The sequence below is a fragment of the Eublepharis macularius genome, chromosome 3 (genome assembly GCF_028583425.1).
Source record: "Eublepharis macularius isolate TG4126 chromosome 3, MPM_Emac_v1.0, whole genome shotgun sequence".
Classification (NCBI taxonomy): Eukaryota; Metazoa; Chordata; class Lepidosauria; order Squamata; family Eublepharidae; genus Eublepharis; species Eublepharis macularius.
The window spans coordinates 67,286,132-67,299,299 of NC_072792.1; the positions used below are offsets into that span (position 1 = coordinate 67,286,132).

At 44.9% G+C, this 13,168-nt stretch overlaps 1 protein-coding gene across 1 annotated transcript in view; it reads right to left on the reverse strand.

The window, feature by feature from the left end:
- Nucleotides 1-13,168, reverse strand: part of GPM6B (glycoprotein M6B) — a 148,565-nt gene that overhangs the window by 51,267 nt on the left and 84,130 nt on the right. The gene's annotated exons all lie outside the window — the stretch shown is intronic.

Here is a 13,168-nt window from a genome sequence, read left to right on the forward strand (position 1 = left end):
GGACCCTGGGAAGTCAGGGTTCGACTTTGCCATGAAACATATTGGTTAACCTTAGATTTCCTATTATTCCCTCTCAGACTCACAGAGTAGTTGTCAGGATAGAACAGGGAAGGGGAAACCATGTACACCACCGCAAGCTTATCAGAGAAAGTGCAGGATAAAAATACACCAGATATAGTTGGCCTTATCTGTTAGTTGCATCTTTTCCTGGTACAAACATTCCTTTAAATGCATGACTAAAAACTGCAGAATTATTTCAGTATTGATACAATATAATCTGCATCCAAACAAAATGCCTAGTTTTCAGGGGGGTGGTACTTAAGAGGGCAGATAACTTGCAATTTCAGGCTTTGGTGCAGGAATAAAATAGTCAAATACAAGATGTAGCATGAGCTGACAAAAGAAAAGGATATAATTAGTTAAGTCCATGTAATAACATAGGATTGAAGTATTTTTCAAGCACATATATTTTCCTTGTGGGTTTTTTGTTTTTGTTATTTAGCACTGAGCGCCATTTTTGCTGGTAGACCTGCTAAACTAAATTGTTATTTAAGCTTCAAAGATAATATATGAAAGCACTCGCCATGTCCAAAGCCTCCTGCATGCAGAAAGACAGCTGAACAGGGAGAAGGACTGACGGAAAGCATTCTTCCCGTCAGCCTGCTTGCTCTCCACAAACTGACTCTCTCTGCCATGGGGGAGTTGGAGGGCTAAGAGCGTTGCAACCGGCAATGCCTTATCTACGTTCCAAGGTGACACATTCCTATGACGACTGTGGAAACCTTGTCTTTTATAAAAAGATCTAAACAATTTTTCCAAACTTAGTGAAGCATAACTGTCATTGATAACCAAGTCAAAAACAAGAAGCAAACAGCCTTCTGCTTTTAGTAGACACTAGTCACCAGGAAAAAGCAGCACTTTGGTCTCCTCAGCAAGAGCAGAGAAGAGCGAGAGAACCATTTACATCCCCTCCTGCTTCATCTCAACATCTATTAGTTCTGTGCAAAAATAGCCAAGACTTCACCTTCCATTTCCTCTTCGTCAGGACTGCCACGATGGGCCCCAGACAAAGATTCCATCTGCCCCCCACCCCATGTGTTACTCATGGTAATAGAAAGCCAGTTATATTTTGTTTTGATCGTGTGATCAAAATGAAATATAACTGGCTTGCCATGAGTTATATTATGAGCATAATAATAATATTATGAACATAGTAGTTGTTCATTAGGCAGGTGTGTGTGTTATGTGCTGTCAAGTTGCCTCCAACCTATGGTGCTCCTATGAATGAGAGACCTCCAAAATGTCCTATCCTTAACAGGCTTCCTGCTCAGATCTTGCAAACTGGAGGCTGTGGCTTCCTTTACTGAGTCAAGCCATCTCATTTTGGGTATTCCTCTTTTCCTACTGCTTTCCACTTTTCCTAGCATTATTGACTTTTCCAGAAAATCTTGTCTTCTCATAATGTGATCAAAACTGATAGCTTCAGTTTTGTCATTTTAGCTTCTAGGGAGAATTCAGGCTTGATTTGAACTAAAGGTAAAGGTAGTCCCCTGTGCAAGCACTGAGTCATTAATGACCCATGGGGGGACGTCGCATCACAACGTTTTCTTGGCAGACTTTTTATGGGGTGGTTTGCCATTGCCTTCCCCAGTCTTCCCCACACTTTACCCCCAGGAAACTGGGTACTCATTTCCCCCACCTCAGAAGGATGGGAAGCTGAGCCAACCTTGAGCCGGCTACCTGAACCCGGCTTCCACCAGGATCGAACTCAGGTCGTGAGCAGAGCTTGGGCTGCAGTACTGCAGCTTACCACTCTGCACCACGGGGCTCTGATTTGAACTAGAACCCACTTCTTTTCTTTTTGGCCATCCATGGTATCTGCAAAACTCTCCTCCAGCATCACATTTCAAATGAGTTCATTAGGTATGGATTGTTAAAGGAAAAGGGACAGGATTGTTAAAAATCAGATTTTACTTTATTTACACATTGCACATTGCAATAAAATATTTGTGGTGGCGATCTGTTCTTTCAGGATCTATTATTTCTTACTTTCCTTCAGTCTGTATCACTGTCTTGCATAGGAAATGAATGGAGAAGAGGTAATAGGTTTATTGATTTTTGCAACTGGCACCCATGAACACCATGGCACCCATAGGTGTGTTGCTTGGCAACCACTTTCTTATTCTAGAAAGTATCCTTTCTCTAAAGCAAAGAATGAGCCCTGGCTTTCCCCACCCTCCAGGAACAGGTGCTTTAAAACAACACAGGAGGTGTCTTCTCGGTGCCTGAAGGATGCACTCATACTGACCAATGGAAACAATAGCAAAAATTACAGTGTGCAGAGAGAAAAAAATGAGCAAGCAGAATCAGTAAGACACCCCAGCCAAGGATCCTAGAACACTGCCACGCACTATAAATAAAATATACATAAGACAGAAATTAGTATGGGAAAGAAGCCCCATAGAATAAAGTGAGACACAAGATGGAAAGATACTTAACAAGGGAAGGAAAATAGAGGACATGTAAAAAGTCTATCTTATCCTCCATGGGGAAGAGACAGGTGATCTGAGTCCCAAGATGGTGGTGTCTTCCTGCATCTGCATGATCTTTAGAAAGCAACTCCAGCCCCTGGATGCTGAAATCCACCTGACTCTAGTTCTTCCTTCCCTTCCCTTCTACTGCTGCCTCCTTAAATATAAAGAAAAAGAAAGGAGAGTGCAGAAGAAGAGAGACCGCCCCATCCTCCCCTCCCAGTTAGAGTGAGATTTCTGATTTTTACAAAATCAAGCACATTCCCCCTCTTAGAGCTTGCTCCAGTTAGCCAGATCCTGTCTTTGTTTATGTAAAATATGACTGAGGGAGGTGGGGCTTACTTGCATGTAAATATGCACAAGAGGACTGCAACCTTAAATTGTCCCTTGCTGCTTCTCCCTGATCCTTGCACTGCAAAATACATCCTGCATCAATTCATTTCCATTCACCAACACCAAATGTAACTCTCACAACCCACCCCCCTCCCCAGCAATTGACTTTACCCAGATCTGGGGGTTGCCAACTTTTTTCTTACTGGCTCCTACTGTGACTTTTACAGCAGCTTGAACTACAGGAATGAGCCAATAATAAGCATTTGCTGTTTTGTTAGAAGTTCCACTTCCTGATTTCTGTAGACCAGGCTTCCATTAAAGGCAGAGGAGCAAACTAAGCCGCTTTCTTGGTCAGCTGGCAACCCCATCTGGAACTCCCACTGCTTTTCAGACACCAGTCTGTATTTCCTTGGTCCTGATACTCATCCTGAGCAACTGCCTGGAAACCTTTTGCCTATCCAGCATCACAGTATGAGATTTCACAGCCCTGCCCCCTCCATCTCATTCTTCTCTAGAGCATGAGATAACTTACGACTCCTCCTTCTCTCCACTTCCTCTAGATAGGGGGTCATTTACCAGATGACAATTCTGTTCTTGGGGTACAGAAGCCTCTCCAGACAGCTGAGGAAATGGGGCAGGGAACAAGCAGCAGATGGTGGGCTTTTCTAAAGGCAGGTGCAAGGAGGGGGATTAGCAGATCATCGTATGAGAGAGAAGGAGCGTGCGTTGCCTTCCTGTGTGCAGCTCAGCATGTGAGGCTGGCTGGCTAGGCAGGCTCAGGATGGGGGGAGGCAAGGGAAGCTGAGCCAACCCCCAGTATCCATCTGTGTGTGTGTGTGTGTGTGTGTGAGTGAGTGTGTGTGTGTGAGAGAGAGAGAGAGAGAGAGAGAGATCATAGCACTCCAGCAGCCACTGAAAGGGCAGAGGTGAACAAAGGCAATCCAGAGAAGCTAAGTTGTGCCCTGTCAGAGAGCTCCACCTCGGGGCTCTCAAGCTGACTTTGGGCCCTGGAAATTTTGTCCCAGGGCTCTTGGAAGCCTCTTCAGCATTTTTGTCTTTGGATAAGGGAAGAATGGAAGGGGAGGGCAGGAGAGCATTCTCCCTCCTGTGTTTTGTGGTAATATAATCCCATAGCATTTTTTCCCTTTCAAAATTCCTGAGAGTGAGAATTGATTGGGGTCCCGCTTTTCGGTACCCAAGCACAAAACATCTCACCTTCCCTTCCCAGAACAGATATAGGTGTGCGTGCATATGTGGCCATTTCTAGTCATTACCTTTAGAGTGCTCCTACCTTGCGTATCAAAGTAGCATGCTACATGAGTTTCTCCCAGTATGTGCAATCACTGTTTTATGTGCATAGGGCAATGCATATATTTTACAGATTTAGGACACATGATCGGAAATATAGGTTGTTGCAGGCACACACTGAAGCATAAAAATACATGTTGTCTTATTCATATAAAAATGCATTCACACATATAACGGGGATCACAGGTAACACCCTCCTGCAGCGTGTGAGCTAGGAGCACCAAAAACATAATGACTGGAAAAGACTTGTGTGTTTTTGAAGGAGATGTGGAAAACCTGGGCCGTTTTCACACGGCTCCCCGCTGCTCGTAACAACCTGGAATATCATGAAAAAAACACAGAAGATCACGTTTTCTCACGTGAGATTTGTGCGACGTCATGTGATGTCGTGCAAATCTCATGCGAGAAAACGCGATCTTCCGTGTTTTAGGCAGAAGTCAGAGTATAACATTATTTAATATAATGTAGCTTCTCACTGAAGTCTTCTGTGCTAGAAATAGTTTTTAAATTTATTTCATTTAAACCCTGCCCTTTCCCCCCAATTTATATGGTCTCTTCTCCTCCATTTTATCCTCACAATAACCCTATGCGGTAGGTTAGGCTGAGAGCGGAACTACAAATGACAAAAGGCACAGGTTGGACACTTGTCAGCTTCCCTCAAGTTTTGATGGGAAATGTAGGCAGCTTGGCGGAATGTTGGACGAGTGCCAGTTGAAAAGTCCATTGGACAGCAGTCGGAGAGCCAAGCTGCAAGACCAGGATGCCTATATTTCCCATCAAAACTTGAGTGAAACTGACAAATGTCCAACCTGTGCCTTTTGTCACTTGTAGTTCCGCTCTCAGTGTGACTGGCTCAAGGTTACCCAGTAGGGCTTCTAGCCCCCCCTTACTTCTAAAGTGGGGGATAGGGGTTGTGTCACGGGCTGGGCCAGCCCAAGCAGGTGGTTCAAGTCCAAACCTTAAAGCCAAAGTCAAAGGGGAGTTCCAAGAGCAAAAGCCAAGTCAAACCGGTGGTCAGAGCCAGGAGTGCTCTGAGATAAAGCCAGGAGTGAGTCCAGAGTCCAAAAGCAAGGTCAGGCACAGTCCAAGGTCAGTCACCGATAGTGTCACATCCAAAAGTAGGCACGGGCAAGGTTCACAAAACACAGAGTGGTTGCAAGCAGTAGACACATTGCTTCCACGCCCAGCAGTTCCTCCAGACTGGCTCTTATAGCCAGGAGTGGTTTTCAGCCAGCTGCTGGGGCTCTATCCTGCCACTACTCATTGTCACTCTCCAGCAGCTGGCGTTGGCTCAAGAGGCGAGCACTGCACCGTCTCTCCTGCAGTTCCAGTCTCTGGCGCTGCTTGCGGCGTTCCTTGGGCGTGGGTGAACCTGGGGGGGTGAAGGCTCTTGGCTGCGCTGCACCTGTAGAAGTCCCTGGCTGAGCTTCCTCTGTAGTATTGGAGCTAGAGGGTGCTGGTGCCTCAGCTGCTGGCTGTAAGCTCTGATCAGCCAGCAGCTGTTGCTCCTGATTGCTGGCTTCTGCTGAATCAAAGCTAGGGCTGGCTACACAGGGCTCCTCTTCTCCTGAGGAGTCCTGGCTGGCTACACAAGGCTCCTCTCCTCCAGAGGAGACCTCACTCTCAGACTGGGCCATGACAGGTTGTCAGACGGGAAGGATCCCAATCCTGCCATCTCATGCACGCTCTAGAAGCCCAATTACATCACTTCTGGTTGAAAACTGGAAGCTACGGGGTCTCAAGGCCAAAATCAGCCCCAAGCATAGCATTTTCACTATGTTTGGGGCCAATTTGACTCCACTAAAACCTTCTAGCTTCCAGTTTTCAACCAGAAGCACATGCACATGCCATTTCACCGTGTGCTCCAGTGGCTCTGGGCCCGCCTCCCCACTCCTCCTCCTACATTGGCCAAGAGAGCAGGGGGATGAAAGGTGGGGATGAGGATCCCCTGTCCCCAGTGGGGGGGGGGCTAATACAGTTAAAGGGCACCACAGAAATACTAGTGAAAAGGAAGATCAAAGACCTTCCGCGGAGGGAAAAAACAGTTACAAGCATCTATGACATTAAAGTGCACCGTGCCTGGATGTTAATTTCAATCGCAATGTTTCATTCGATCAAAGGCAAAGTGCAAAGTGCTAATTCATCAATAAATATGATAGTCAATAAGATATAAATATACATACAATAGTCAATACAATATCCCTCATCAAACTGAATCAGAGGAAAAGTGTCAAGTCCTAATTCATCAATAAATACTGTAATCAGTAAGTTATAAATATACCTGCAGTAGTCAAGTGTCAAGTCTAAGAAAAGGAAGAATAAACCAAATTGTAGGAATATAGGAGAGAACAACATGGAATCTCTTGTGAACCCCTTTTAGGAAATCTCTGAGATTTCAGCCTAATTTCTTAAACAGTTAGATGCTATGATATATCTTCCAGAGTTTACATGAGAATCACTGCTTATACACATGTAACCATGAGCACTAAACTGGCATGAATCAGTTACTCCCTCTTCATTGTTTATTGTTACTAGCCTTTTAACTAATATTCTACCATTCCCACATTATAAAGGCTAGCAGATACAAACTAGCCCTTGCCCAGCAAAGCATTTTTACCACCCAGACTTCAAAATTGTACATTAAGAAGACTATGAGCCAAGCTACAAGTGACGCCTTACACAGATTGGACACTTGTCAGCTTCCCTCAAGTTTTGATGGGAAATGTAGGTGTCCTGGTTTTACAGCTTGGCTCTCCATTACAGCCGCAAGACCAGGATGCCTGCATTTCCCATCAAAACTTGAGGGAAGCTGACAAGTGTTCTACCTGTGTCAGGCGTCACTTGTAGCTTGGCTCTGAATTACATGGCATCCAATGGAAATGTTTTAAATACGATACAGTGGCTTAATCCAGATGATTATCCACGGAGGACACTGAAAAGGCCACGGGACTTTCTGCTCCCACTTCCTACATGCAGGACAGGGTCCTCAAGCCCACAGTTCAGTTTCAATCCTGTCATGATTTTGAAAGTCATGTGAACCAAGTTTGTGTTGCCCACCCCATTAATTGGGTCAAAACATAAAACGTGAGTTTCCAAATAACCTGAAATAAATAGTGGGAAAGGGAATACAGAATTGTGAGAACCAGAATGTTGTTAATTTAGAAAGGCATCTAGGCCAACAATCATTCCTCAAAAAAAATTTCTGTAATACTATGGTCTGAACTAGAAGCTTTAGTAGACACTCTACAATTAATTTATACAGCAGCTAATTTAGTGTCAGTCAAAAATACAGACACAGAAGAAATCACTCAAAATACCTTGAGCCAGGCCAGTAGTTTTCTGTTTGGCTGCATAAGCAGTTAGGACGGTTACACTCAGTAAATACAATTGTTTTCATTTTTCTTCTCTTTCACTGTAAATATAATTTTTTCAGTCCAGATGGTTGTGGAGTTCATCTTCAACAGGTAAAAGTAATGTCTACTAATCGGCTTGTCAGTCCCCTGCCCCCAAGTTCTGCCTCCCCTCACCTGGCTGGCAAGAAGAAAAAAAATGTGGGAGGGGGGAGGGAACGAAGCCCCCAAGTTCTGCCTCCTCTCACTTGGCTGGCAGGAAGAAAAAAATGTGGACAGGGGAGGGAACGAAGCATGTTCTTGCACCCCCCCCATGTTGTACCTGGAATGATGTTATTCCTGGCACAATACGGAAGTAATGGGTTGTGCCGGGGCCAATTAAGTAAAAATCAGCCCTCAAATTAGTGTTTGGGGCTGATTTTTACTCAATTGGCCCCTGGCACAACCCATTACTTCCGTGTTGTGCCAGGAATAACAGCGTTGCTAGTGCAAACACGGAGCACTTGGGAGTGCATGCAAGGTAAGTGTCCCCCAAGGGACTCCTTCCGTGCCTCCCATCCCTCAGCTTGGCCTTCTAGGGACCTGGCAACCCTACTAGGAAAAGGCTTGGACTAGACAGCACGTGAAAGCACCTTCCAACAGCCAGGATATGAAGTGGTTAAACTTTATGGTCATTTGTTCCTCCCCACAAATTCCTACTCTAGTGTCGCCTGACCTATAATTCCTTTGTGCTATTTACCTGTTCTACTGTCTTACACATGCAGTTACTGATTTTGCTAATAATGAATGGAAAACCCACATGATTTTATCAAACACCAATTGCACAATTTGCTCCATTTATCTTGCAGAGCTTTGCTTTTCAGGATTGCAAGTTTTTAAAACTGTAACAACTTAAAGTCCCTGGCCTAGAGGAGTAACATGTTTCTCAGTACTGATTTCAGATTCTTGTATGCCACTTTTCCAGTAAATATGATTTAGTTATCACAAAAACAAAATTAAGGGGTTTGCTGCACACTAAATTGCTGCTCAATTTGAAGGTACAGTTTTAGTCACTTCCCAAATTCTCTATTAAAGTAGTAGAACTCCCCATTTCACTGTATTTCCCACCAGCACCAATTTTTCTCATTAAGAGGAATCCAAGATATTAGCAAGTTCTACAAGTTCCCAATTAGTTCATCTGCTTCCAATGTGCGCCAGGCAACTCTGAGGGAGGCAGATCTCCTAAGCTTTCATTCTCCCCTCTTCCGCCCGCCTGCCTCCAGCAAAAGAAATCCAGGCTCAAGACCTGCCTCTATTGGAATCCTGCACATGCAGAAAGTACTGGTTCTTTCTACACTTCACAATGGTCTTGAAAAAGCAGTTCAGAGAAACTCAACAATGACAGCCAAAGCCTTCAACAGTTCTTTTTAACTCCCACTGCCATGGTGCCATGCAAAGAAGTTAAGCATGCTCCTTGGGAGCTCAAAGTAAATTTTACAATCTACTGTTTAATATTGCGCCATTTAAAGTGATGGGAGCAAAGACATACGCAAGCTTAAGTCTGAGATGCAGTTGCATTGGCAAATCTCAGAACAACAGGGGATCTCACATACACAATGAACCTGAACACAAAAGCACTGGAGGGTGAGTTGAGGGCAACTGTAGAGCCTCCATTCTGCACCCACAGATTGGCTGTCCAGTAAACAGCCTTGCCAGAGTAGGATTAGTGCTTACTTACTTCTAACATTTTGTCTACTGTAGACATGAGTTGCCATCTCCTCCCTTGAGAAACTCAGTATTCTAACCAAGAGAAGAGAAAAACTGCATTTGCATTCAAGTGGCACATCACTTTTAGTTGTATTTTAGGTGCATGCAACCTCCGATAAAATTCAAGGGGAAAATAGTTACTGACTTATGTTCATTCTGTCTGAATGCAAAAAACTGCTATTCTGAAACGTGGTTTATTCTACCCATAGGAGTACCCTTTGACCCTAATAAACAGATATCTTACAAATAGTAGCTTGAAGAGATTTATGCTGTTTATTTTCAGAACTGTTATGTTCTCATCAATGTTTTCCTGCTTTTAGGCAACTAACTTTGCAGAGCACCAATGAGTAGGGAATCTTCCCCTTGTCTACAAGTGGCTCTTTGACAAATGCCATGCTAAAGCAACCATTCTTTCCTTACTTTGTTGCCATGTCATTAATTTAAGTAGTATCCTTCTAATGGCTGGTTTTGTCTCACTGGCTGCCTGTTCCTGACATCTGAGTTAGCTAAGGCACACGCATTGACTGAATATGCAGAGAGGGATACTGGGCACAAGTGCTCTGGCCCTGCCCCACCACTTCTGCATGATCACCATGTCGGCTACATGGTGCAATCATGTGGAGAAAGTATCTGTGTGTACACTCCACTCCCCATGATAAGCAATGTTCAGAAAGCAGTATCGCTGATCATGGGGAGGGAGCATATGTGCTGACACTTCCTTCTCCTGTGGAAGTCATGCTTGTGAGCCAGTGATTGCGGGGAGTAAGGGGGGGAGAAATAGATCTGTACAATGCTCACAGGTAAAGCACTCATCCTTGTAAATACTTCATCGCAATCAAATGCATTTAGGATGTACTAGTGCATTTGCACATAGCATTTCCATATCAGTGCCACAACCTACGGGGCTAATAATCACTGATGACCTAATGCCACACAGAAAATCAGCCAATGTGCTTGGTTAATGTATTTTTTAAATATAATAGCCCATTTGTGGAATTTTTTTACCCAAGTCTGTTTTGACTAGAGATGGGCACAAATCGCATTACGAAGCAAAAAAACGCATGAAGCGGGCCGATTCGTGGTTCGTGAAAATGCAGTTCGTGGGGCCGCATTTTCCACAAACTCCACAACTTTTCCTGCCCGGTTTGTGAGAGTTGTGACCGGTAAACTGACAGCCCCACTCTCCTGTCGCTGAAAGTGCTCCATTCGCCCACCGCGGAAGCAACCAGGGAATCCTCTGGCCACTTCTGCAGAGGACAAAGAGAACGGCGGGGGAGGGGGGGCTGCAGGCTTAAGCCCACAGCCCCGCTGCCACCGGGCGCTCCATTTGCCCAGACTGCTTCTGCACTGGGCAAAGGGAACAGCAATGGTGGGGCTGCAACAGCCCTGCCGCTGCCATTCCCTTCGCCCTCTGCTCCCCTCCCTGCAATCCAGGCGGAGCGTGGAAGGGCGCTCTGGCCACCGCTTGCAAGCAGCAACCACAGCACTTTTCAAACTCCCCCTGGACTGTGGGGAGGGGGGGGAGATCCCCTTCCTGCAACCCAGGGGGAGTATAAGGGCGCTCTGGCCATTGCTTGCAAGCGGTGGCCAGAGCACTTTTTAAACTCTTCCTGGATTGCAGGGAGAGGGGCGATCCCCGCCACCTCCCCGCTATCCAGGCAGAGAGTGGAAGAGGGCTCTGACTGCCACTTGCATTGCAAGCGGCAGCCAGAGCGCCCTTTAAACTCCATCTGGATCATGAGGATGTGCAAGCGGCAGGAGAAGGGGGCTGTCTGTTTCAAACACCCTGCGCCAGTTTCACCCGATCAGATGAAGCCAGAGTGGGGTGTTTTGAAACTGACAGCCTTCCCCTGCCGCTTGCAAGCAACAGGGGAGGGCTGCGACTTTCAAACGGGCCCGCGCTGGCTTCTCCAGATTGGATTAAGCCAGGGTGGGGAATTTTGAAACTGACAGCCTTATCCTGCCACTTCCTGGGGACAGGAGAAGGGGGCTGTCAGTTTCAAACACCCCATGTCGGTTTCAGCAGCCAGTGCGGGGTGTCTAAAATGCCACGAACCACAAACCAAGTCGTGAACTGGGAAAAATTCATGGCATTCCTGGTTCTTGGTTTGTGGAACTTGACGAACCATGAATCATGTGGTTCATTTTTTTTCAGTTTGTACCCATGTCTAGTTTTGACCCCCAGACTCTGCATTGTACCCAGAGTAGTAAGAAGTTTCCCTATGGGAAGTTTACCAGTCCCTGGCTATTTCATTTAGAACTCAGGATGTAAGCTGGCACCATCACACAATTAATTCCTTCCCCACCTATTCCCACTGACAAATATCACTGCACATTCCAAATGAGAAAAGCCCTCGAACAAAGAGTTAATCTAAACACAAGTGGAACTGGAAGCTTGCTGCAGGAATGCTGGTCACTACAATACGTGTGAGGCTTTGCCCAATTCTAGGATATATATCATGTTTTTACTTTAAAAATGGAACTATTTCTACAGCATGAAACCATAGCAACTATACATCTTTTCTCCTTCTCTGTGATCAGAAGGAAGCTGCTTTTATCTTACTTTTAAAGCGCACAGTCAGGTCACTTTCTGTGAGGTAGCCAAGCCCTGATATTCAAAACACCTTTTTTTTTAATGTTAATGAAAACTATTAGTAGCAAGAACTACTACTATAACATAAAGTACATAAAATAATACATAAATTACATTCATTCTTTCGAGTGATCTTAATACAACAGGGGCTTGGATCCATGCTAGCATGGTGCAAGGACTTCCATCAGAAGAGAGTGTGATTCTCCCACCTCCCCCACTCCCCCATGGCAGCCCCCAAATACCCTTAGGAACAGGATTCCGGAGGGGCATTTTGGGCTGCCATGGTGGGGAGGGGGAGACTCACGCTCTGTGTGGTGGCAGGCAACTTTTTAAAAAGCCATCCAGCCTTATGAAGAGTGTTGCAGAGCCCAAAACCTTGCATCCTATTCTGTGTTAGCTGGCTACAACAAAAGGTATTACGTGACTTTTACAGTTGATATATGAGAACCTGCTTAAAACTTGACTTGATGTAACCCTTTGATTGAATCTGGATATGAACCCTTTTCATTTGCTAGGGAAAGCCAATAAGCCAGTGGCTGAGATTAGATCTCTTCTTTTGACTCCCACCTCGCATAAACTTAACGAGTTAATGGTATGTGGCCTGCTGTATTTCAGAGAAGAGTGTGGAGGCCCCCAATATAGGCTATGGAGGAGGAAAGATTTCCAGAAAAGCCAGTCGCAGAGGATGAGCAGACTAAGTCCCTGAGAACCCGCTCATCCCTCAGCAGCCAACAGGCCATGGGTCTTCATGGGTGACTGAACTCTTCAGTTCTATTCATCCCTCTGCTCAATGCATAACAACAAAACAGCAGCGCTCTCCTCATATAGGCCTCTTCATTCTTCCCTCTTTTATCATCATTCATATCTCAACTATGACATGACTGAAAGGGATTCTGATGGGAAATGTGCTTCAAATTAGCATATTTCCCCTCAATACAATAGAGGCATTAAGCTGCTGTATTTCGAAAGCCTAAACAAAAAGCAACCAGACTTTTTAAAGCAACAGTGTTTGAAGTTTAATTATCTATCTAACCAGTTTTTACTTTAAAAGAGGAGAGGGGAGATACAAAAAATTATTATTAGAAAACTCTAGGACAATAAACATAGTGTGTTCATCTCAGTAAAAAAAAACTTTGCTCTATTTGTAGGATGATTTTTGTCAAAGCATGTTACTATTTCAGAATAACATTCTGAATGTGAAGTCAATTCATTTTTTTTTTTACACTTAGACTTAAGAAGAACAAGAAAGTCTAACATCAGATTATAATGCTTAGAGGAGTTTGCTCCTGAATGCTGATGGGCTGGCT